General features: G+C 48.1%; 1 long non-coding RNA gene and 1 pseudogene across 1 annotated transcript; one reads left to right on the top strand and one right to left on the bottom strand.

Annotated features, from left to right (window-relative positions):
• Window positions 1-5,884, bottom strand: part of LOC140898120 (E3 ubiquitin-protein ligase TRIM39-like) — a 151,252-nt pseudogene extending 145,368 nt beyond the window's left edge.
• Window positions 5,885-6,624: 740 nt separating this feature from the next.
• On the top strand, window positions 6,625-24,406 carry LOC140898296 (uncharacterized). The gene is made up of 5 exons (XR_012154937.2): window positions 6,625-8,223; window positions 9,247-9,725; window positions 14,878-15,159; window positions 16,692-16,808; window positions 23,864-24,406. It is a non-coding gene; the product is annotated as an uncharacterized LOC140898296 (long non-coding RNA).
• The last annotated feature ends 751 nt before the right edge of the window (window positions 24,407-25,157 follow it).

Below are 25,157 nucleotides of genomic sequence, written 5' to 3'. Positions count from 1 at the left end.
TGGGCAAGCTTCAAGGTGGCCTTCTTAGGATTGTGGGGGACAACCAACTGGGTCCAGACTTCCTGAGTTTGGGAGTTCTGATTAACATGGTAGAAGTGATTGCCTGTCAGCTTGAATTGGGTCCATTGTGCAGCCCTCAGGAGATCAGTCATGGCTCGGTTGACCTGGCCTACCTGTTTGTAGGCCCAGCTCAGTGTGGGCTCATCCGTCTGGTTGCAACAAAAATCTGTAAAGGGGGGTCATCATGGCACTGTCCACAGGGAGGCCCAGCATCGTCATTGGGACTGGGGGCTCATCAGGGTGTTCCCCTTGGGGTTCTTCAGCCTCCTCCTCGTCTTCCGAAGAAGGCTGTCAAACCCCAGCCAGTCTCATCCCAGGATGACCGGATAGGTGAGGTGGAAGCCAACCCCAGTGTCAACACCCACATCAGTCTGTTAATGGTCAGAGAGATCTAGGTACTGGGATACGATTTTACATCCCTGTGGATGCATTGGAGGTGTATCTCTCAACATGCTTGTGTGGGGCCAGGGGCAAATTCCTGGTGGATGAGGTTTTGCCTACAGCCTGAGTCTATGAGGGTTGTGACTCGTTTTCACCCAAACTTCACAGTGGTTGTTTGCTGGCCTGAGACTCTGCGGTACAGACTTGGCCGAAGATGCAGTCCATCTCGGGACACTTCCATTGTAAGTGCCTAAGCCGGCTGCAGGAGAAGCAGGGTCCAGGCTCTAGTTGCCCTGGCCAGGGGATCACCTCTGAGGGATTTGGGTTGTGGTCTTGTCAGCAACGTTGGAGCATCTCTGCCACATGGGCCCAGTGGTTGTTTGCTGCCCTATCGTCATGGGTTTGGATTCGGCCATGGGCTCCTTCGGCCTGGGCTTCCTTGCTGGGCCAAGGAGCATCAAATCGAGCGTTGAGGCTAGGGCTCAGGCTCTTGGCCCAATAGGATTCTCAGTGGCCAAGAAGTCCTCCATTAAGGTGACAGCCGCACTAAATGTTGTGGGTCAGTGCCGGAGTACCCAAGCCCTCCCCTGGGGCAGGAGGACATGAACAAACTGCTCTAGGGTGATCTGCTCAGCGACCTCACCTGCTGACCACTGCTCAGGATGCAGCCATTGCCAGCAGAGGTCTTTTATCTTCTGGGCGATGACCTGTGGCCAGGCCCCCAGCGGGTAGGTGTTAGCCCAATTTTGCTGGTGCAAGGTCTCCAGCATGATGTCCAAGGCATCTAAAATGGGCAACTTCATGCATCCATAATCTTGTGCCTCATCGATTGGGAGGCCCCGATAGGCGATCTGGGTTGCCTCAATCAGGTAGGGGGCCAAGAGGGCAATGGGAAACATAGGGGGATTCATTGTACCCCTGGGAGGTGGCCCACTGGGTCCAGGTAGCAGGGTTGCAAGCTGTTGGAGACACTGTTGCTGCTCCTCACGGTGTTGGGCCCCCAAATCCCAGAACAGTTGCTGTTTGGCCCCCAGCACCTGTACTAGTTGCCGTTGTTGCTGGAGTTATGACACCTACTGCTGCTGTTTGCTCTTGGCCAGATACTTAATGAGTTTGTCAAGCTCCATCTCTCCCATTAGGGATATCTAAGGCATGGCATATGCAGAACCTCTTACTGCAGGGGTCAGGTTGCTGCCCACATTCTCCACCAAGCAGGACCCTCCTGCTCTGGGTCAGTGGGAGGCCACTCTGCCTCACTACATAGACATATTACTTTGCAGATGGATCATTGCCCTTACTTTTAATATTTGGACTGAAACATGGAATTCCGTCATTAGCTACTGCTTGCATGCAATGATGGGCATTGCTACTTTTGGCTCATTCCTGTACTATCCAGTTCCATAAAGGGACTCAGCATGGCAATGCTGATAGGCCATCACACAAGCCATACCCAACCTCTCATTTACCCAAAGAAACTTCGGATGAAATGTTCTCTCTCAGCTTGATGAATAGGTTACCTATTACTAGCACAGGCATCAACAAAGAAACTGCTGCAGATGAGGTGCTTTCTCTTGTGAAGGGAATGGTACCACACGGTACAGGGTTCAATTGTAAGAATCCCCAGTTTACACAATTCATGTCATGTCAACATGAATTATTTGTGAATTACGGTTGCATCTTATGGGAAATGTGAATGCTCATTCCAAAATCAGTTCAATCTCAGGTTTGGAAGCTCTTCACAAAGCCCATCTTAGAATCGTACAGATAAAGGCCATAGCCTGGAGTCACATCTGTTAGACGGGATTGACAAATTATAGCACTTCATCTTCTTCCAATACTTATGTGCCAGCAAATTCAATATGATCCTGGCCAGATTGTTCAAACACCTTGGTTGTGAACTCAGACACACTGGACACTTAATCACATGGACTTTGCCAGATTTTTAGAAGGTTACATGTTTTTGGTCTTAGTCAACGCCATTTGAAATGACCAGTAGTTTTCAGCATGACTTTTGCTACTACTGCTAAGATCATTGGACATCTTCGCACCTTGTTCAGATAATTTGGTTTACTGTTACAGTTAGTGAGTGACAATGGACCTCAATTCTGTTCTGCAAAATTTCAGAGGTTCCTAGCTTCAAATGGAATTCAGCACATATGCTCATACTATCGGGCTTCAAACTTACTAGCAGAACTCTTTTTGTACAGACACTTAAGCAACCCTTAAAAGCAACAAATCTATTTTGAGTCAGAGACTGGAAAATTCCTTACACATCTACAGGCACACACCCCATACTACTACCCAGGAGCCAACGGAAACTCTTTGCTTGAAGCAATCTTTGCGTCCCTGTTGGGACCTGCTACATCCTGATATTGCCGCACTTGTAGCCAAATCCCAATCTATGCAAACTGATTATGTGAGATGCATCATCATTCTTTTCAAGTTCAAGACTTAATGTGGACTCGCAACTACAGTTGTTGAGAGAATGGGTGCCGGGAGAATGTGTAAAATGCACAGGACTTGTATTGTTTTTGGTAAAACTAGCCAATGGTATTTTATGGAGATCACATATGGACCAGTTGCAGCCTCAACAAGTACCGAAGTCCGGGGATGTCCCAATAGGACTTTCTGTTGCTCGATTGAATCTTCTTCCATTACAACTCCTAGTCTTAATGACTTGTTAAGAGAAACTTTGGTACCAGATCCAGGTGATTGCATACCAGATCCAGCTGATTCCTGACCACTGACTGTTCCAGTAGTTCAGGACACGGCCACACCACCGTCACAAGAGAATACAATAACGAGCTGTGTACTTGAACTTATAAATTGTTTAGTTAGAGTGTTGCTATTCAACGGAAGCATGATCCCTTGAGATTTAAAAGTATGCAGTAGTCCACCTGCAATTGTTACTTAGGTTATACAGTGTTTCATGTTAGCCATGTAATTGATAGTGTATATGTGTCTGGAAAGTTTTTTACAGCAGGGTGGACAAATGTGATGTACCGTTCCTTTCAATGTTTGAGCACTCCACCCTTTCCAGTGCAAAGCTTCGCTTTCATGTTAGTTTCAGATTTGCAGCTGAACAATAAAGCCACCAAAGCAGAAGCTATTTGTCAGCTCCCTATGTCTGTCTATTGCCTTCTCTGCTAGTTCAAACATAACATTTCTCTATGTCCCTTCTCCCATTGCCTCAGCTCTCAGGTGATCCGTGTTTGGGGGAAGTCACTAATCTCAGGGCCAAAGTTACCTATTTCCCACACTGACTGGCTCCCCTTCCTTTGTCTGTTCCCCACAGGCTCCACTTCTGCTCCATTTAGCCTCTAATCAAACAACTTCATGGATCTCCACAAGCCACATACACATCCTGCCTAGGCTGGGGAAAGCTGAACTGGGACATGCGTGAGCCTCCCTGGGAGACATCCATGTAATGCAGAATCCATGGTGCCACCTTCCTGATGTTGCAAAGGTGCCAACAAGCCCTAAACCCACTGTTTGAGCCAACCCATCAGGCCTCACCCACACACTGAAGAGGGAAGGGCACAAGCCCTGGTTTTCCCCACTCAGGTTCTCTAAGGTGGCTGTGGTCACCTGGCACTGGAGACACAGCCTGGCAGAGAGATGGACATGGCTGGCTCCACTCTTCACTACCTGTCTGGGGGTTGGGGGAGGCAGCCGGACCCCTCACTGTCCAGCCTGGCAGTGCCTGGCTCCACCTCTCTTAAGCCATGTGAGTCCCCACTCAGCCCCCAGCAGCTGGTTCTGGAGAGAAACACAATGGGGTCTTTAAGGGATTCCTTCGCCAAGAGCAGCAGTGATTCTCACCTTGTAATCCTGGGCAGCCTCCTGTATGGAGATCACAGCATGAGTGTGATGAGTCTGGGACTGCCTGCAAACCACACAGATAGCTTCTCTGTCCTCCTCACAGAAGAGTAGGAGCTTCTCCTCATGTCTCTCACAAAGATTCTCCTTTTGCACATTTCCTGACTTTAACCCCAATAGTTTGATGTTCTTTACAATACTGGTGAGCTGCCTGTTGGGCTGGAGTTTCTGGAACGGCGCTCGGCACTGGGGACAGGGGATCTTCGTGCCTGATTGAAGCTCCCCATGCTCACTGTACTGGATGATGCAGTCTCGGCAGAAGTTGTGCCCACAGTCTGTGGTCACCGGCTTTGTCAGGTACTCCAGGCAGATGGAGCAAGTGGCTTCTTCTAACACTTTCTCTATGGAAAGCTGGATATGAGTCGGCAGTGTGCCCTTGTTGCCAAGAAGGCCAATGGCATTTTGGGATGTATAAGTAGGGGCATAGCCAGCAGATCGAGGGACGTGATCGTTCCCCTCTATTCGACATTGGTGAGTCCTCATCTGGAGTACTTTGTCCAGTTTTGGGCCCCACACTACAAGAAGGATGTGGAAAAATTGGAGACAGTCCAGCAAAGGGCAACAAAAATGATTAGGGGTCTGGAACACATGAGGAGAGCAACCTCATCCTATCCTTGTTGAACCTCATCAGATTTCTTTTGGCCCAATCCTCCAATTTGTCTAGGTCCCTCTGTATCCTATCCCTACCTGCCACTGTATCTACCACTCCTCCTAGTTTAGTATCATCTGCAAATTTGCTGAGAGTGCAATCCACCCCATCCTCCAGATCATTTATGAAGATATTGAACAAAACCGGCCCCAGGACCGACCCCTGGGGCACTCCACTTGACACCGGCTGCCAACTAGACATGGAGCCATTGATCACTACCCGTTGAGCCCGACAATCTAGCCAACTTCCTACCCACCTTATAGTGCATTCATCCAGCCCATACTTCTTTAACTTGCTGATGAGACTTATGAGGAGAGGCTGAGGAAACTGTGATTGTTTAGTCTGCAGAAGAGAAGAATGAGGGGGGATTTGATAGCTGCTTTCAACTACCTGAGAGGTGGTTCCAGAGAGGATGGTTCTAGACTATTCTCAGTGGTAGAAGAGGACAGGACAAGGAGTAATGGTCTCAAGTTGCAGTGGGGGAGGTTTAGGTTGGATATTAGGAAAAACTTTTTCACTAGGAGGGTGGTGAAACACTGGAATGCGTTACCTAGGGAGGTGGTAGATAGAATCTCCTTTCTTAGAAGTTTTTAAGGTCAGGCTTGACAAAGCCCTGGCTGGGATGATTTAATTGGGGATTGGTCCTGCTTTGAGCAGGGGGTTGGACTAGGTGACCTCCTGAGGTCCCTTCCAACCCTGATATTCTATGATTCTATGATCAGTCTGAAACCCCTGAGCTTTACTCACAATGAGCCAGTCCCAGGAAAAACAACTTCCACAAAAATTCATAGCTCTTATGGGTATCACTTATCCCTAGCCTGACCCCAAACAGGGTTCCACTGAACCCAGTGCCGCGTGAGAGCATCTGTCTCTCCTTGGGCTGGCACTAACCTCGGCCCTACTCTTAGAGTGCATGGGGCTGCATCCCCCATCACTGGCTCCTGGGAAGGAGAGAGAGAATCTGCACTGCCACCTCTGCAATGCGGGGAATCAGGCCCAGTGACTCCAGTGAGTAACTCCTGATTTACATGAGGCCTCTGTGTTTTCCTGTCCCTGCCCCTGACGTGTGTCTGTCACTCTCTATTTGTCATGTGTGGTGTAGGGTTTGCTGTTCCTGCTCCTGGTGTTTCAGGTACAGGCAGATCCCTGGATCCCTGAATGACTTCCTGAGCTGGAGCCCCCAGGAAAGTGACCCTCCACAAATGGCCCCTCCTCACCCCATCTCTGCTCCCAGGCGGGGGTCTGCGAGTCCCAGAGCTGCTGCCCTCCCTGACCCGACCAGGCTCTGCCCCCCTGAGCACCTGCAGGAGCCGAGCCAGCTCCGGGAGAGCGACCGCCCCGGGACTGGGCCAGGGACAGAGTCTCCCAACCCGATCGGAGAGGAGAGGGGGAAGGAGAGATGGAGACTTAAAAGGGCAACAGGGGACTGAAGTGGGGAGGGAGGTTCCCAAATCTGCCTGGATCCATGGGCGAGGTGATGGGGAATGCGGGGGAGGTATCCAGTCCCTCTGTACAGATGCCCCAGGGCCCGAATGAAAAAATGGTGGGGGTAGGGCCAGTCAGTCCTTACCATCAGTCTCTGGCCCCAGCTCTGTCTGTCCCTGGGAGCTGCCAGCCCCCCTGTGCTTTCCTCAAGCTCGGTGCCGCTCTGGAGCCCTCTCCACCCACAGACACCACCTACCATTGGGCCTGGGGAGAGAACCGCCCACAACCACAACAGCCCGGCCCTGTCGGGGTGTGTCCTCCCCCCACCCTGCTCTGCACGGAGCAGCTGCTGTGCAGACTTGTCAGATGACACAGGCCAGTTGGCAGCTTCCTCACCTTCACTTGGCCTGATTTTCCTGCTTGCCCCTGTGTGAACCAGGAGTGACAGGTTTAATTTCACTTCCTTGTTCCCCTAAAAGTGCTGCCCTAACAGCAACTGGGCATTTCCCTTCTGCCAACTGCCTCCTGCTGCGGGGTGAGTTGAGAATAGTCATTGCAACACGGAGCCATGGGCTACCCTCATGTCAACCAGTTCCTGCAGCTTGGCCTCTCCTCAGCTCCAGCCAGTCGCTCCATCTGCTCTCAGTGAGGACGCTGTACAGGGAGCATCACATCTCTCACTCTCACTTATACACACACACCTGGCTATCCCTGAACACACCTTCTGTGTCTATGTAGCTACAGACTCTGGTGTCCATCACCACAGTATCTCGACTGCAAAGTTACAAAGCAACCACCCAGTCTGAGGATCAGGATTCTCCCCTTGTCCCATCATGTGCTGAGAAGTGTGAACACTAATCTCCCCCTCCCTCTGCCTCCCCTCTAAGGCCATTGTTGGGTGGGATTCTCCCTCTTGGCCCAGCCCACTTGGACACTGTACAGGGGTCATGTGTGACAGAAACAACCCAGTAAGGTCCTAAATATTGGCTAACTACTTAGGCCAAAGAGGGAGCAGTCACTTATGGTGTGATTGCCTTAGTGCCCCTTGCAGGGGTTCTCCCATTCTGAGCCTTCATTCTCTTCCTGTGGCCCCTGCTTCCCCAAGCCCTTCTGCCCCAAACAGAGCTCCCCACAGCCCCAGTCCCTCAGCTGTCCCTTCTGCACCCCCAAGAACCCCCAATCCTTTCCCATCCCACCGCCCCATCCGTGACGTTATTGACATAATCTGGGACCGTATAGATCATTGCTGCAACCAAGGTCCTGTAGTGGTACCAAATCTTGTATAAAGGGGGTCACATGAGGTGTCTAAGACAAGGTTATGATTTGCTGGTTATGATTATGCTATCTGTTTGCATGTATCATTTTTTTATTTAAAGATATAAGTATTGGCTCTATACTGTCTGTATTTCAAACTTATGCTATGCTTCTGGGTGACACCCCAGACAAGTTGGTGTCAGCTCTGCCTAGCCTGCTTGTTAGGACCATCAGCTTTACATTTGACCCATTGAGAGAAGGCAGACACGCCTTGTGACTCAGCAAGTTATGCAGGGACATGCCTATGGAGGTTTTTCCATGCCATGTGATGGACAGCTTGTCTTTGGAACAAAGAAAGAAAGACCACATGACAAGAGAATATAAAAAGCTGCTGCAGCTCCTCCATCTTGTCTTCAATCCTGCTTCTTATCTCTGGAGGGACTTTGCTACACTGAAGCATTGAACGAAGGACTGATGACCCATCCCAGCTGTGGCTGTTCTCCAGAGACTTGATTTGAACCTGCAGTCTATTCTATCACTGCTGCAAGCCTGCCATCAAGAACTTTGCCATCACTGTATGTAATTGATTCTACCAGTTCTAACCAGTTCTAGCTCTCATCTATATCTTTTTCCTTTTATGAATAAACCTTCTCTCCCACATCTCTCCCACAGCACCTGCAACAACCCCATACTCCTCCTACCACCCAATAGCCCCTTAGCTGCCCAGCCCCTCTGTACCCCCAGCTCTGCTGCTCCCCTAAGATCACCCAGAGCCATTCCTCTCCTATCTGGGGGGCTGGGCTCAAAACATCTGACTCTGCAGTAGTGATGGTACAGGAGTTTCTCCAAACAATCCATCCCAGCAAGGGCAGGGTTATTAATTAACTCTGCATTTACAGGGGGAGGATTCAATCTGAGGCAGAGCTGCAATGGCCTTGTTAAACCAGTGATAAGTGTATTGAACACACAGTTTGCACTGGGAAAAGCAGCTGATAGACCTGCTCTTATCTAAACAAGAGTAAGCCCTGGAAAGATGGGCTGGGATGACACAAGCTCTAAGATCAAAGTCTGAGTGTATTCAAGGGTCCCATCTTGCAGTCCTGGTGCTTTCTACATTTTCACTGAGCTCAGTAGATGATGTGACTCACATGCAAGGACTGCAGGAGTAGGGCTTGATCCTCCACCCCCTGGAGTTAAAGGCAAAGATTCCATTGATTTCAGGGGTGCAGGATCCAGCCATTCATACCAGCAAAATTTCTGCATTTGAGCAGCATCTGCTGGTGTTTCCAAGGCCACAGGTCAGGGGTTTTCCCCCTCCTGCCAGCTTAGGAGTGAGTGGATGTTAAGTGAAGAATGTGAAGGGCCTTTAACTAGAAAGGTTTCATGAGTACCTGGATCCCGCATTGCTGGGCATTTCAGAAATACAGATGGACAGAGAATTCCCCTGACAGAAGCAGGAATAGAACAAAGATGGTGATCCAGGGGTTGAGGACATGGGCCGGGGGCTGCTTGGGACCCCCATGCTGCTGGCATATATGTTGTATTATATGTTGTATTAATTTGTATGGTGTAGGTGTAACCCTGAGGTTTTTTTTCAGGAGTTAAAGTCCATTTACAGACTATGAAGAGCCAATAACTGTCCAATCCTGTCCACTGATGGCACCACCCTCCTGACTGAGCCCAATATGATACTAGAAAGATGGAAAGAACATTTTGTGACTCTCCTCAATCATGAGTCAAGTGCAAATGATCAAATAGTAGACTCAATTGAACAAAGACAGTTTGATTTGAACTCAAACATCCGCCAACTTCAGAGGAGACTAAGAACGCACTTATGGAAATGACAAATGGAAAGGCAGCTGGAGCTCACAAATCCCAGCTGAAGTGCGAAAACATGGTAGTCCTATACTTCACAAAGCTTTGCTAGACCCAGTTACTTTCTGCTGGGAAAATAAGGTTTTACCCCAGGATTTCAAAGTTACCAAAATCGTAATAATCTGCAAGAGCAAAGGGGACAGACATAACTGCAGCAATTATCGTGGCATTTTGCTCTTCTCCATCACTGGTAGACTCCTTGGTAAGCTGTTGCTGAAAAGGTTTCAGGTTATTGCAGATGATGTACTCCCTAAATTCCAGTGTGGTTTCCATTCATCACACAGCATGGCCGACATGATATTTTCCCTATGCCAGTTACAGGAGCAAGCTGCTGAACAAGAAATGTCCTCGTATGTTGCCTTTGTTGACCTTAGTAAGGCATTTGACTATGTCAAATGCTCCACTGTCTTCTTGCAAAGTTTAGCTGCCCAAACAAACTAATCAACCTTATTTGCTGCTTCCATGCCAACATGCAGGCCCATGTATCAGTGGGTGCCGACTCATCTGATCCCTTTCCTGTAGCCCATGAGGTTAAAAAAGGCTGTGTGCTTCCCTTACATTATTTACTTTCAGAGTAGCAGCCGTGTTAGTCTGTATTCGCAAAAAGAAAAGGAGGACTTGTGGCACCTTAGAGACTAACCAATTTATTTGAGCATAAGCTTTCGTGAGCTACAGCTCACTTCATCGGATGGATGAAGTTTGTTCCTGGCTGGAATGACATGTACAACCATTACAGATGTCACTCTAACAACACGATTCGATGGCAGATTTCTAAACCTCTGCCCATTCAAGGCCAAAAGCAAATCCCAGAAAAGTGAAGTAAAGGATCTACTGTAAGCCGATGACTCAGCGTTTGTCACCCTTTCCGAGAACAACCTGCAGCATTTGCTGAATTCCTTTGCCCGTGTTGTATCCCTGTTTGGCCTCTGTATTAATGTAAAGAAAACAGAAATCCTGTACCAACCATCTCCTGGCAGAAACCCATCACTTCCACCACCACCAGAAATAAAATTGAACAGCTGCCAATTAAACAACATCAAGTCCTTCTGCTGCACAGGTAGCAGTTACCAATGACACTAACATTGACAAAGAACTTTCAGCACCCTTAAAGTCAGCTGTCTTAGCTTTTGGTTGTCTACACAAAGGACTATGGACAAGACAGGGGGTGGGGGTCAAAGTGTCCCCAAAATGCCAACTTTACAGAGCTGTTGTGCTCCCTTGTCTTCTATACTCGTTAGAGACCTCCCCCCTTTATCGTTGCCACATCCAAAAACTTAACTGTCTGCAAGAATGCTACCTACGCAGCATACTGGGAATCAAATGGTCTGACAAAATCGCCAACAACAAGGTACTACGGCAGGCAGCCATGCCAAGCCTGGAAGCCATGCTAGCACAGAGGCAAATGGCCTGGGTCGGCCACGTCATATGTATGGAAAACAATTGACTGCCTAAGAGAGTTCTGTGCAGCGGACTTGAAAAAGGCAGTAGGAAGGCTGGCCATCCCAGATGCTGTTACAAGGACTGCATCAAGCAGCACATACAGTCTGCTGGTCTGCACTTAATGACCTGGGAAGATACAGCCAAGGACAGGTGAGCTTGACACTCTGCTACGAAGGAAGCAGAACGAGCAACAGAATATCATTGTGCCACCTTGGCCAACAGTAGGAGGGAATATAGACACCAAAGTGCCCTGGCACATCTCCTGAACCCTAAATGTGGAAACTGATTTCCAGTCATAGTCGAATACAAGCAACAGATGGAATAAATGAGCACAAAGAGTCAAAGGTGTTAACATGACCCTGTCACTGTCTAACATTAAACAGTGTTAAACAAGGTTTGGGGGTTGGTTTTCAGAGACCTCAGCCAGCGTTGTCTCATGGCAAACACACCATTGAAAAATCCCTTTAACCTTTTATTAAAAATACAAAAAAGAAGATTAACAATTGAAATATTTGCAAAAGGAGAGGGATAGGACAGAATAAAAATAAGGTAGGGAAGGAGAACTGAGAGGGGGGAGGAATGACTGTCGAGGTCCCAAGTGGGGAGGAGGGGGGAAGGAAAGGAGGGACACCCGCACTGAGCTGGGAAGGGACAGGCAGGGCCACGGGCATATGAAGCGGGATGGGGGGCTAGCCTCCTCGAGTGGAAGCTTCACCCTCCGCCCATGGTTAACTTTTCAGCCACAAGTCTTGCATGTGTTTGGAGGGTGGGGAATGGGAATGAAGAATATTTCAGGGCACTAGAATAAATTAACATGGCCACAGAGTCTAGTGGCTGCTGAAGCAGACTTTGGTCCAGTTCTTTACACAGGGTGGAGATAATTACAGTGACTCCTGGAGCACAAGGAAAAAAGTCTGCAGAACTGATTGTGTCACCAGTCAAAAGAGCTGGTTTGCTGGCACCACAGCTGTCTTCTCACTAGCACTGTGGGTGTGTCCGAGGAATTTGAACTTTGTGCCATAACCATGCTGTGAGAAGGATCCAGTTACAGTGACGTTCCAGGCGCTATTGTAGTTGCAGTTTTGAAGCTGATGGATGTTCGAAGAGAGGACGGTGCTTCCATTTAATATAAAATGTATTAACTTAATGAAAACCTTAGGAGCAGGCTGGAGTTAAACCCTGTGGCTCCCTGACCCCTCCAGCAGGATGGATGTTACAGCCTGGGAAAGGGAAGCAGTCACTGGAAGCAGGAGCTCTCTCTAGAGAGAATGGCTCTGGGTGCTAGCAAAGCAGGGAACCCCCTGGAGAGATTGGAATGGCTCAGGAATAACTACACAGGATTCTGCAGATAGGGGGTTCACTCACTGCAACTCCCACTAAATTGCTCCCCTGAATATTTCCTGGCTTATTATGCTGATTAGTCAGAGGAGCGGCTGCTATCAACAGGCCTCGCTCCTGGGATTTGGGGGATAAAGTGTCACTTCACTACCAGGAAATCAGTTGTGAGTGTAGAAAGGCCCACACAGATTCAGAGACCTGTTCAGTCACTTCTCCACTGCCAGGTTCACATTTATTTGCTGTTCTGCTTTATTTACTGACAGATGTAGGAAACGATCACCATTTCTAATTTTCCCTTGGGGCGTTGTTGGGAGTGTGCAGGTATTTTTATCATCAACTCACTACTGTCATGCTCCAGAGTGAGAGGCTGAAAGATGGAAGGGAAACACCTGGGGCCAGATTGGGTGCAACTGATGGAGGGAGAGGGAGATTTTCTAAAGCTCCTAAGGGATTTAGGAGCACAAGCCCCATTGATCCTAACTCCCCTGTGTTTGTGAAAATCTCCCCCTCTGAGTGTAAATGGCACCTGTATGTGTCCATAAGGCCTCTTGTATACCAGATGGGCTCACTCCATCAGCATAACGTGGTGTGAGCCCCGAGTGAAGTCAGCCCTTGTTGGAAGCCCACTGCCCTTTAAAACAACATAGCCTCTTGCAGGTGCCAGGGGCCGTAGAGCCATAGGACCATGTTTCCAAAGGAGCTCAGCTCTGAACTGCTACATGTTGGCACCTGTGTGACATGGGCAGGTTTCCAGGAGCTCTGAGCAGCTCCTGTTGTTCTCAATGGGAGGGGAAGGGGAACAGTGTCCATTGGTTTCAGCTGGAGCTGCTGTACAGAGCACTGTGACATTGTTCCCATTGTGAGCGATGACCAAATCCATCCCTGACATCACCTTGACCCTGGGACACTGAGGCTGGGCCACAAACACAGAAAGGGAGTCCCAGGCCAGGTGTGAGCTGTTGTGGGGGGAAAACCATGAAGAACCCTCCCCTGGAATAAGCAGAACTGGGGCATGGGTCACTGTCCCCCACCAATACCTTGGTAGTTATTAGGGACAGGGCTGGAAGGGGAGGGGCTATGTCATGCCCACTCTGAGGTCTGGCCTACACCGGCCTTTCCCCTTGAACATTTCCAAAGTTGCTGCCAGAGCAACACCTAAACAAATACTTTACCATCGTTTTTAATAAGGGTACTGAGGTGCTATGGGGTAGTGGCAGGGAATGGGAATTAGGACATGGAAATTACCACATCCAAGCTGGAAGCCAAACTCAAGCAGCTTAATGGGACTAAACTGGGGGCCCCGGATAATCTCTATCCAAGAATATTAAAGCAAGCCCAATAGCTAGGATTTTTAATGAATTTGTAAATTAGGGGATTGTATCCTATGACTGGAGAATGATTAATATAGTTTCTATTTTTAAGAAAAGAGAAAAAGTGATCCAGGTAACTAGAGGCCTGTTAGTTTGACTTCAATTGTATGCAAGGTCTTGGACCAAATCTTGGAAGAAAAAGTAGTTCAGGACAAGAAGTAAACAGTAACTGGGATAAAATATAACATGGTTTTTAAAAAGGTATATTGTGCTAAACCAACTGGATCTCCTTTTTTGAGAAGATAATTGTTTCTTTAGACAAAGGAAAAGCATTAGATCTAATCTACCTGGATGTCAGTAAGGCATTTGATACAGTTCCACCTGGGAAACTATTAGTTAAATTAGAGAAGATGGGGATTAATATGAAAATTGAAAGGTGCATAATGAACTGCTAAAGGGTCATACTGAGGGCTTGTCTACACTAGAAATGCTACAGTGGTACAGCTGCACTGATGCAGCTGCGCTGCTGTAGTGCATCTGGTGAAGAAACTATGCCAGCAGAAGAGAGCTCTTCCGTTGTCATAATACCTCCACCTCTGCAAGAGGTGGTAGCTATGTCGGCAGGAGAAGCTTTCCCACTGACATAGCACTGTCCACACCAGCGCTTAGGTTGGTGTAATTTCTGTCACTCAGGGGTGTGAATTATTCACACCCCCTGAGTGATGTAAATTATACCAAAGTAAGCTCTAGTGTAGACCAAGCCTGAAAGGTGAATTGTCAGGCCGGAGGGAGGTTACTAGTGGAGTTCATGTATAAGATCTAATGCTTTTCCTTTGTCTATACGTGACATGTATAAAGCTGATACAATGGTCTGTGTATATCCCATGATACAATGGCTCTGTTCACAGGCTGGCAGTCCTGGTTATTCATTCACACTTACCTGACTTTGCCCCATCACTGCATTGCCTGTTCTGTTTCTATAAAGACATTAACCCCTGCACATCTGGCCATTAACAATAGAAGATGAGAGGAGATACCAAGTGAGCTGTAGCTCACGAAAGTTTATGCTCAAATAAATTGGTTAGTCTCTAAGGTGCCACAAGTACTCCTTTTCTTTTTGCGAATACAGACTAACACGGCTGTTACTCTGAAACCTGTCATAAAAATAAACCAGAACTTTCCCAGCTCTCTACAGATGCTGTAATGAGACTTTTGGCACATCTGGGTACTGTAGAATTAACACCTGTTTATTCCATTTTCCTCTAGGTGTGGGCTCTGATCCTGACATCCCTGTGGAAGGTCACCAGGATGGAGGGATCCGAGTTGTGTGTCGATCATTTGGGTGGTACCCAGAGCCTGAGGCTCAATGGAGAGATCTCCAGGGGCAGGTCTTACCATCAGCCTCTCACAACATATTGCAAGAGGCCACCGGTCTGTTTCAAACAGAGATTGCTATTGTTATAACAGAAGAATCCAACCAGAAAGTGTCCTGTTCTGTCAGGAACCCCTGCCTGAACCAGGAGAGAGTGTCAACCATTTCCATAGCAGGTCAGTGCCCATCCACGCTGTATGTGGAATAGACTGAGCTTCTGCAGTTGTTAGTGTGGAACAATTCTTATTGGGTCTCCTATTTACTGGCCTGAATCTTCAGCATTATGAGCAATTCAGCTACATTCACAAAAACACTTAGGTGTGCTGATGCTCAGCACCACAAACACTAATTATATAGTAACCAGCGGTGAAAGTAACTTAAGGGACTTACCGAGATGCAGGGAGGCCGGGGTCCTGAGCAAGGTTGGTGGGGGGAGGTGGCTCTGGGCCCCCGGAAGGGGTGGGCCTTGGGCAAAAGGGGCGGGACTAGGGCCAGACTCCCACAGCCAGCCTTTCAGCGCTGCCCAGCCCACGCCACCTGGAGCTCCAGCAGCAATTTAAAGGGTCCGGGGCTCCCGTCTGCTACCTTTTGCCACCCCCCCCCCTCCGCCCATTAGCGTCCCTGCCGGTATGGTTGGCTGTGTATCGGCTCTTACTGGTATGCTGTACCATACTGGCTTACTTTCACCTCTGGGTGTAACCTGGAGTCAGTGAAGTTACTCCAGATTTACACTGGTGTAACAGATCTTAAGGAGAGTCAGTATATGATACTTTGAGGTACCTAGAAAATCACTGGGAACAACAAAGCCTGAGTTAGGTGCCCAGGCTCCCTGTACAACAGGGGCTAGACTGCAATTCACAGAAACCAGCCTGCTAAGTGCCACCTCCTCTTAGCTAGCCAATGGGAGATGACAAGGAGAGGGGTGTGTGTTAAGTCCCCTTTGTCTCAGAGATAGGTGCCTAAACTGGAGTATTGTGTCCAGTTCTGGGTGCCACATTTCAGGAAAGATGTGGACAAATTGGAGAATGTCCCGAAAGAGCAACAAAAATGATTAAAGGTCTAGAAAACATGACCTCTGAGGGAAGACTGAAAAAATTGGGTTTGTTTATTCTGGAGAAGAGAAGACTGAATGGGGACATGATAACAGTTTTCATGTACATAAAAGGTTGTTACAAGGAGGAGGGAGAAAAATTGTTCTCCTTAACTTCTGTGGATAGGACAAGAAGCAATGGGCTTAAATTGCAGCAAGGGCGGTTTAGGTTGGACATTAGGAAAATCTTCCCAACTGTCAGAGTGGTTAAGCACTGGAATAAATTTCCTAGAGTTGGTGGTGGAATCTCCATCACTGGGGATTTTTAAGAGCAGGTTGGACAAACACCTGTGAGGGATGGTCTAGATAATACTTAGTCCTACCTTGAGTGCAGGGGACTAGACTAGATGACATCTCGAGGTCCCTTCCAGTCCTATGATTCTCTAATGGAGCTGCGCCAAGCCCCATCCCTGATATTCCCCTTTTCAGTAATTAACCATGTTCAGTAACCAGATTATTGCTTGGACTTTCAATGGCTTAATAATAAAGCACAGAGGAGCCACATCTCACCATGTATTTCCCTGTGAGATTCTTTTAACTGGTCACAGTGTCACCATTGTTGCAATGTCCTTCTTTTGACACATGTTTGTTCCTAAGTCAATGACAGATCTCTTGCAGATCTCTTTTTCACATTTCACATCTGGGTGGTGGCTCTGGGTGTGATCCTGGGTGTTATCTTCTGTGTTCTCATTGCCCTGGCCAGTTACTGCTCCTGGAGTCAATGCAGAGCAAAAGGTAAAGTAACAAGAAGGGTGTCAGGGTTCCCTTCCCACTCTGAACTCTGGGGTACAGATGTGAGGACCCCCATGAAAGATCCCCTAAGTTTATATTCTACCACCTTAGGTTAAAACTTCCCCAAGGTACACTTCCTTTCCTTGTCCTTGGGTAGTATTGCTGCCACCACCAAGTGATTTACACAAAAATTTGGGAAAAGGGTCACTTGGAGTCCCTATCCCCCCAAAATATTCCCCCAAGCCCCTTCACCCCCTTTCCTGGGGAGGCTTGAGAATAATGTGAGTACCGACCAGACTCTTTGTCTCTAGGACACTGAAAATCAATCAGGTTCTTAAAGAAAGAACTTTATTTAAAGAAAAAGTAAAAGAATCATACCTGCAAAATCAGGATGGAAGGTAACTTTACAGGGTAAAAACACAGAGGATTCCCCTCTAGGCTCAGCTTCAAAGTTACAAAAAACAGGAATAAAACTCCCTCTTAGCATAGGGGAAATTAACAAGCTAAAACAAAAGATAATCTAATGCATTTCCTTGCCCTTACTTACAATGTTTGTAATCTTAGATGAATCATTTCAGGTATGTTTTCAGGAGATGTTTTACTTTCCTGGCCTCTCTCTCCATCCAGAGAGAGAACAAACAAAGAGAAACAAACACTTCCCCCCGACCCCCAGATTTGAAAGTATCTTCTTTTCTTATTGATCCTTCTGGTCAGGTGCCAACTAGGTTATTTGGGTTTCTTAACCCCTTACAGGTAAAGTGTTCTCTGTTCATCTGGCCAGGAGGGATTTTATGCTATTGCATACATAAAGGTTGTTACCCTTCCCTATATATTTATGACAAAGGGAGAATTCAATTTGACCAGTCAGAGATTTAAAAACAAAAATGGAGATGCCAGGATTGAGGTGCTTTGATTAAATGTTTGGAAGAGTTTGGGGCAATGGAGATAGGTTGAGGGCAAAGGGTGCTCTGAATACATTATGATTTCACGTCTGAACTCACAAGTGTCAAGTGGGTTCATCCTGTCAGATCTCACTAACAAGTCCCAATGGAATGTGATTCTGAAATATTCCATGGGGATCAGCATTGCTCAGTTTGAAACACCCATGTGAGGCTTAGTAAGCTATGCTTGCAGCTGTGACATATCTAACTTGTTTGCTTGCAGACAAAACAATGCAAAGTAAGAGAGAAGTAAGTTTCTTAGGGCCCAATTCTGTGCACATGCACATCCCTTCTGTTGAAAAATTGTATAGTCAATCGTTTAACCACACTCTGTTTCATTATGAAATATATTCAAGAGACCAAATAACCAGTATCAGTCAGGTTTATTGCTAAAGCTCAATAATAGTATAGTAGAGGAAGAAAGGTTCATTACGATACCTGTGTCCAGGAAGCCGTCTTGTGCAGCCTTGTTAAATTCACCTTACACAGAAGGTGTGCACTCAAAGTTACTCTCCCAAAGTTATCCTTTTTATATCCTGCCTGTTCCTAAGTAAAAGGTACTGTGTCCTCTGAAACTAGATTTATTCAATCAGTTTTTCTGTACCAAAGTGTACTCCGTATCTTGTTGTTCTCAGCATGTGCATTCCAGGTACCAAGGGGCATGAAGGCACCTCCTAGGTTTGTACTAGGGTAGAACAATCATATGTCTTGTCCTTTTCCCTTGGGACCTTCCAGTGGTGGCCTTTGAGTGTGTGGAACAGTTACATTAGCCATGGGTTTGCTGTTATAAACACAACAGCATGAAATATCACCTCTTGCCTTTTTCTCCCTCTAGAGACTCTGCAATCTGCGATGGAGAGGCAGAAATGTCAGTGTCTGGGACCAATGGGATGGGTTGAAGATTTCAAGTCATGATAGTCGAGTTAGCTCAGTGAAGCCAACTTAACTCGATTGAAAGACACATTTGATGCAGAGTAGTCACAGTTTACCACCTTTAGCTCAGTTTTAGCTGATGGAGTTACAGCCTGTTTTAATGAGTGATGGGGAACGTCTCCATATTGGCACCAGGGCCCAAGCTGTGAGCTCAGGGGCTGCTCATGCTCACACAAATGGGCTCTGAAGGCGAATAATAAAGCCCATGGGAATTATAGAAATGGTTCTCTGAATCCAGGGCCCTGAATAACACTTGCCATCCTGGGCCGGTGTCATTGCTGGAGACTGGGTACGTCTATACTGCAAAAAACCCACCCACGGCAGCAAATCTCAGAGCCTGGGGCTTGCACTGCATGGCTAAATATTAATATTGTAGACATTCCGGCTTGGGCTGGAACCCAGGCTCTGAGGCCCTCCCCCTCACTGGGTTTCGGAACACAGGTGCTAGCCCAAGCAGGAATGTCTGTACTGCTATTTTTAGCCCTGTAGCATGGGCTCCCCAAGCCTGAGTCAGTTGGCCTAGTCTCTGGGCCCCACTGTTGTGTTTTGTTTTGGGGTTTTTTTTGCAATGTAGATGAACCCTGAGAGACTTGTCCAATATTTAACAGGATCCCTCACTCAGGATCCCCCTGTGTTGTGGCTCTTCCATACACATGTAATGAGGGAGAGGGCAGGATTTCACCTGCAGTGAGCATGTACACCCACAACCTCAGCTCCACTCTACAGCGACTCTATGCATTAACCATACAGGTCTGATCAGTGCAGAACAGTGTCTGTGGTTCTACATTAAATGAAACTGATTTTTTAGGAACACAATGTTTTAAGGGTTTTTTTCCAATTTCCCCCCTCATGATGTTACTACAGGGCAGAGTTAAGGTTGTTTAGGTGCCTTAGCTGCATTTCGAGACCATGGAATGTTTGGATTTCTTTTAAATATAACCATAATTCTGTATTGTCTGGGTATATAACATTTGGTTTGGGGATAATTACAAGATTCCTGTAATGACTTTTACCCAGGGTCCATGGTTGGGGTGATGGTGGGCCCCGCACTTTTAGGAATCTTCTGCCGCTCCTGTCCTAGACCTAGACCCTCTCCAATTGAGCTTCTTCCCCATTCACTCCCCTGAAACCACTCTCACCAAAATCTCTAATGACCTCTGTGATGTTCCCAGCTCAGCCTCTTCTATGGCCTCCCAGACACACCCACTGTCTCCCTTCAGTCCACACAAATTCCATATAACAAAGAGATACCTGCCCCAGGGAGCTCACCCTCTGCATGACAGACAGGCTATAACAGAGGGATGAAAAACACAAGGGACGTGAGGGGTTGGGAGGGCAAGCAGCGAGGTAATGATAAAAAGAAACCAAAGTCCAGCTCATCACTTGCCCAGCCAGTTCCAGACAAGAGAGATTACTGGGGCCACAGCATATATGTGTTTGGAGGAGGGATTTAAGAGAGAATAAGGGAGCAGCTTTACAAATATTGATGGGGCATTTTCTCCATGCACGGAAGGGGAGAAAACACTGAGGTGCTTGAGGGAGAAGCAGACAGGTGGGTGACCCAGCCTGCCAGGAGCAGCCCTTACCATTTTGCCCAAGAGGGCAAAAAATGTTTTCTATGCAATGGGAAGACAGTGTTGACAGCTCAGTAAAGCTGGTGGATTTGACAGACAGGGAAGGGCTGAATGGTGAAGGGACTAATGGCAAAGACTATTAGCTTGTGCTGGTGTGGTGCTGGGTGGGGCAGAGGGTCTTAGTGAAGGGACAATAAGACGGTGGGGGATGTGGTAGCAGAAACAACCCGGAAGGGAAGATGGGGCAGTAGTTGGAGAGGTGTGGGGAAGAGAAGCAGGTTTGTGAGTAAAATTATACCTGGGCTTTTGCATGGTCAGGACCCTAGATTGTAAACTCTTTGGAGCAGGGACTGTGTCTTTTTATAGTCTGGAGTGTGTGTGTGTACAGAACCAAGTGCAGTGGGGGCCCAGCCCTGAGTGTATGTGTACAGGACCTAGTATGGTGGGCCCCAGCCCTGAGCGTGTGTGTACAGGACCTAGCGCAGTGGGGCCCAGCCCTGAGTGCGACCTCTAGATGCTACTGGAATGTAAATAATAATGTGCAGTGGGAGCAGCAGACCAGCATGGGATGTGGAGATATGGCCTGGGGTGGGGCTTAAAGGCATGTGTGTCTGTGCAGAGGATGGGGGATGAAGAGTGGCAGGTGGGGAGGAGGTTGCAGGGATCAGTGTGGGAGGGACGTGGAACGGTGACTTGGAGCCAGCAAGCCCTGCTCTCTGGTCCAGGTTTATGTGTGCAGTATCTGAGGTGTATAAGATAGTACATGTAACAGCTGGGACAGGACAGCTTGGGTCCCTGTCCCCATAAGAAGCTCTGCTCTGCGCTCTTCTCTGCTTAGCGTCCTATTGACAGATCTTTCAGAACATTCGTATCATCAGTGCGGGAGACGTCACTCTTAGTTCGACTATTGCCCATTAATTTTGGTGACTCAACATTAACTGAAGGTGTCTTTTACCTTCCAGCGGAATATGGCAGGATGGCATGACTTCCCCATGGCAGGACGTATTTAATAACCTGGAACTCCCCTCTTCTCTGACTCTTCTGGGAAACCAGGCCAGTCTCAGCATCCTGGTTTCTGGGGGCCAACCCCATCTTATTTGCCCATCTTGCCCACGGTCGGTACCTAATATTGGACCAGTCCTGTGCTTTCTTCTCTTGTGGTTGTCTGTGGTGGCTGACTCTTTCAAATCACTGACCTTCTTTGAGGCACCACTGTGGTTGCTTAGTTCCTTCGAAATATGGGAGCTGGAACTCCCATAGTTGTTGCTGCCCTCCTGACACTACCTTGAGAGAGTGAATGTCCCACCGTCATGGAAGTGCTTGTGCCATGCTGCTTGGTCATCCGTTCTTGGTGGAATGGGATCTCAGATTCCACTTCTGATACCATATAGTCAGGGGAAGCACATTTAAGTACTCCACTCAGCTGCCTCAGGGTGGCCCTGCAAGTACCTTGCCTCAGTTTACCCTCTTCGGCACTACTTAAATAACTCCATGTAATCTGAAAAATCTGAAACAAAAGTCCCTTGCTGGGATCTACTTTACTCATAAACTCAAAGGTCAGAAGGGACCATCATGATCATCTAGTCAGACTTCCTGCACATTGCAGACCACAGAGCCTCACCCACCCACTCCAGAAATAGACCTCTAACCTCTGGAAGAGTTACTAAAGTCCTCAAATCATGATTTAAAGATTTCAAGTTTACAGAGAATCCACCATTTACACTAGTTTAAACCTGCAAGTGACCTATGCCCCATGTTGCAGAGGAAGGTGAAAATCCCTCAGATCTCCGCCAGTCTGACCCAGGGGAAAATTCCTTCCTGACCCCAAGTATGGGGATCAGTTAGACCTTGAGTATGTGGGCAAGACCCACCAGCCAGATACCTGGGAAAGAATTCTCTGTAGTAACTCAAAGTCCTCCCCATCTAGTGTCCCATCATCAGAGATATTGGCTGCTAGCAGTTGCAGATCAGCTACATCCTCTCGCTGCCCTCTGCCTCAGTGGTTCCCACCCCTTCCCTTGTCCCCCCTCAGGCCCCACTGGGCCTGCCCCTCTCTTTCTCCCTATCTGCCCACTTGGTGCCCACCCTTCTCCTTTGCCCCCCTCTAACCCTGGGTGCCCACCTCTTTCCTCACCACTCCTTTATCCTCTGGTGCCCAGGGCTTCCCTTGCCCCCATTTTCTCCCCAGGTGACTGTCCCACTCCTCTCTTCTCTGCCTCTATTCCCATGTGGCCTGTCCCTTCCCTCTTCCCCCCTCTTACTACTGATACCTGCCTTTTCCACCTTTTGATGCCTGTTCTTCCGCTTGCCCCACCACACCCTCTGATACCTACATCTTCCCTCACCCCCAACATCTGGCTCTCTGCTCACCCCCTCTGCCTCACTGATGCAAGCCCCTTCCCTCTGCCGTCTTGATACCTGGCTCTTCCTTCAACCACTTTCTTCCCCATGAAGGCCCCTCCCCTCAACATCCTCTGTCCCTCTGGTGCCTCCCCGTTACCTCACCTCCTCTTCCTCAGGCACCTTCCCTCTCCTGCTCTTTGCCCCGCAGTGACTACATCTCCCCTTGTCCCCTATAGCCCCCCTGACACCCGCACCATCCCTCAATCCTCTCTGTCCCTTTGGTGCTTGTCCCTCCTTCCTGTGGGTGGAAACCCTTTCCCTTGCCCAACCATCTCCCAGCCTTTGATCCCAACCCCCTCACACTTGCTCCTCCCCACAACTCTCTGGTTCCCCTCCCACCCCTGGGGCATATCCTTCCTCCTGGCATTGCATGGGGGCCCCATGACACAGTGATTAATGGGAATGAAGGTTAATTTCCCTTTCATCCTAGTGACCAGCCCCTGACCCTGGCACTGATTCTGTGACTCTCTCCCCAGTGAACATGACTCTGGATCCAGACACATCAAATCCCTGGCTCATCCTGGTCTGAGGATCTTAAACATGTGAGAGATGGACATACCCCACAGGATCTTCCCGATAATCCTAAGAGATTTGATACTTTCCCCATTGTCCTGGGTGCTGAGGGATTTATGGACGGGAGGTGTTACTGGGAGGTGGAGGTGGGAGACAAGACAGGCTGGACTCTGGGGGTTTGTAGAGAATCTGTGAGCAGGAAGGGGCCAGTCAGACTCACACCTGGGAATGGATACTGGACAATGTGTCTGAAGGATGGGGAATACAAGGTCCTCACCTCCCTCTCAAGCTCCCTCCCCGTGAGCATCAGGCCCAGCCGAGTGGGTCTGGAATCCCATGCCTGTAGGCGATGCACCCTTGCATCCTTGCTTACCCTCAGGAGTGAGATATTGGCTTCTATGACCCCCACCTGTGGAAAATGGTGGCTGAATTAGCAATATTGTCCCTAGACACCTGCAGTGATCCCTTTAAAAAAACACCTAGACCCTTTGCCCTATCTTGAGCACCCAACCTCTCCCCCTCCCCTGGAGGGCACTCACCATGTTTAAGATGCTTGCTGAGATGTGTGCTTGCCAAGGGTCACTGAGAAAGTGATTTGTATGTAAAAAGAGGTATATTTTTACACTATAATGTTTCAGTGCTGTGCGTGAACTAAAAATCATGCTTCTGTGAATTGTTTCTTGTGTTTCTATAGATTTGGCCTTCAGGGGATCTTCCTACACACTGGGGGAGCACCTCCACCAAATAAGGAAGTGACCAAGGTGCAGCAAGGAGGACATGTTCTGAGAGGTGCTCCAATCCTCTGAGGCTGAAAAAAGAGGATACAGGGAGTGGACAAAGACTTTAAAGGAAAAATAATTCAAACTCACAGGGAGGCCAGAAAGGAGAGCAAGGAACACATTGTAAAGGGCCAGGAGTGGATGATAAAAATGATGGAGGAGCAAACAGCAATGTTGAGGTCCCTAATCATGCTCCAGGCAGAACACATGAGTGCTCCCTCACCAGCCATTACAGAACTGCTTTCCATGCCTTCCCCAAACTCCTCCCCCGCATTCCTTGCAACATCCCAGAACATCTCTGTGTGCCGTTCCATCCATCCCTTTGGACACTTTCCCAAACGATAGCTGGATTTACACACAGTTATGAGAGCGTACTGCCATACGCTTTTTTCTCCCTTCCCACCAATCCTTTTGTGTGTGTTGTTAATTGTTATTTAATAAAAACAAACTCTGAAAGATACCAATCTTTATTTGTCGCCGACACATGGTGGTCGCTGCTGACAGTTATACACTTGCTGACTGCAAATCCTGGTCAGGAATCATCAAAATTTTAATGCAAAGCAGCAAGTTAACAAAGCGTGGCAGAGTGCTGTGTAGAAATACACGTGACTGGTGTTCATTGTCAAAATGTTGTCTCAAAGCCTCCCTGACTCCAACAGCCTCCCATTATGTTCCTCTAGTAGTCCTGGTATCTGGCTGCTTAAAATAAGCCACCAGGTGATCCGCTTCCGTGCTCCACACGGTGGGGAACATTTATCATCGAATCCTAGAATCCTAGAATATCAGGGTTGGAAGGGACCCCAGAAGGTCATCTAGTCCAACCCCCTGCTCGAAGCAGGACCAATTCCCAGTTAAATCATCCCAGCCAGGGCTTTGTCAAGCCTGACCTTAAAAACCTCTAAGGAAGGAGATCCTACCACCTCCCTAGGTAACGCATTCCAGTGTTTCACCACCCTCCTAGTGAAAAAGTTTTTCCTAATATCCAACCTAAACCTCCCCCACTCCCCCATTTCACCCTTAGCCTCACAGCTATTATAGAGCATGCCCCCAGCTGCTATCACCATGGGAATAGTTTCCTTATTTAGGTCTAGCATTCCATAAAGGCAGCACCAGCATGCTTTTAATCTGCCAAAGGCACATTGTACAGTCATTCTGCACCTGCTCAACCTATTGTTGAAGCACTCCTTGCTGCTGTGCAGATTTCCCATC

Source organism: Lepidochelys kempii, chromosome 14 (genome assembly GCF_965140285.1).
Source record: "Lepidochelys kempii isolate rLepKem1 chromosome 14, rLepKem1.hap1, whole genome shotgun sequence".
Classification (NCBI taxonomy): domain Eukaryota; kingdom Metazoa; phylum Chordata; order Testudines; family Cheloniidae; genus Lepidochelys; species Lepidochelys kempii.
Note: the sequence above shows the minus strand (reverse complement) of the source record. Positions and strands in the feature narration are given on the sequence as shown.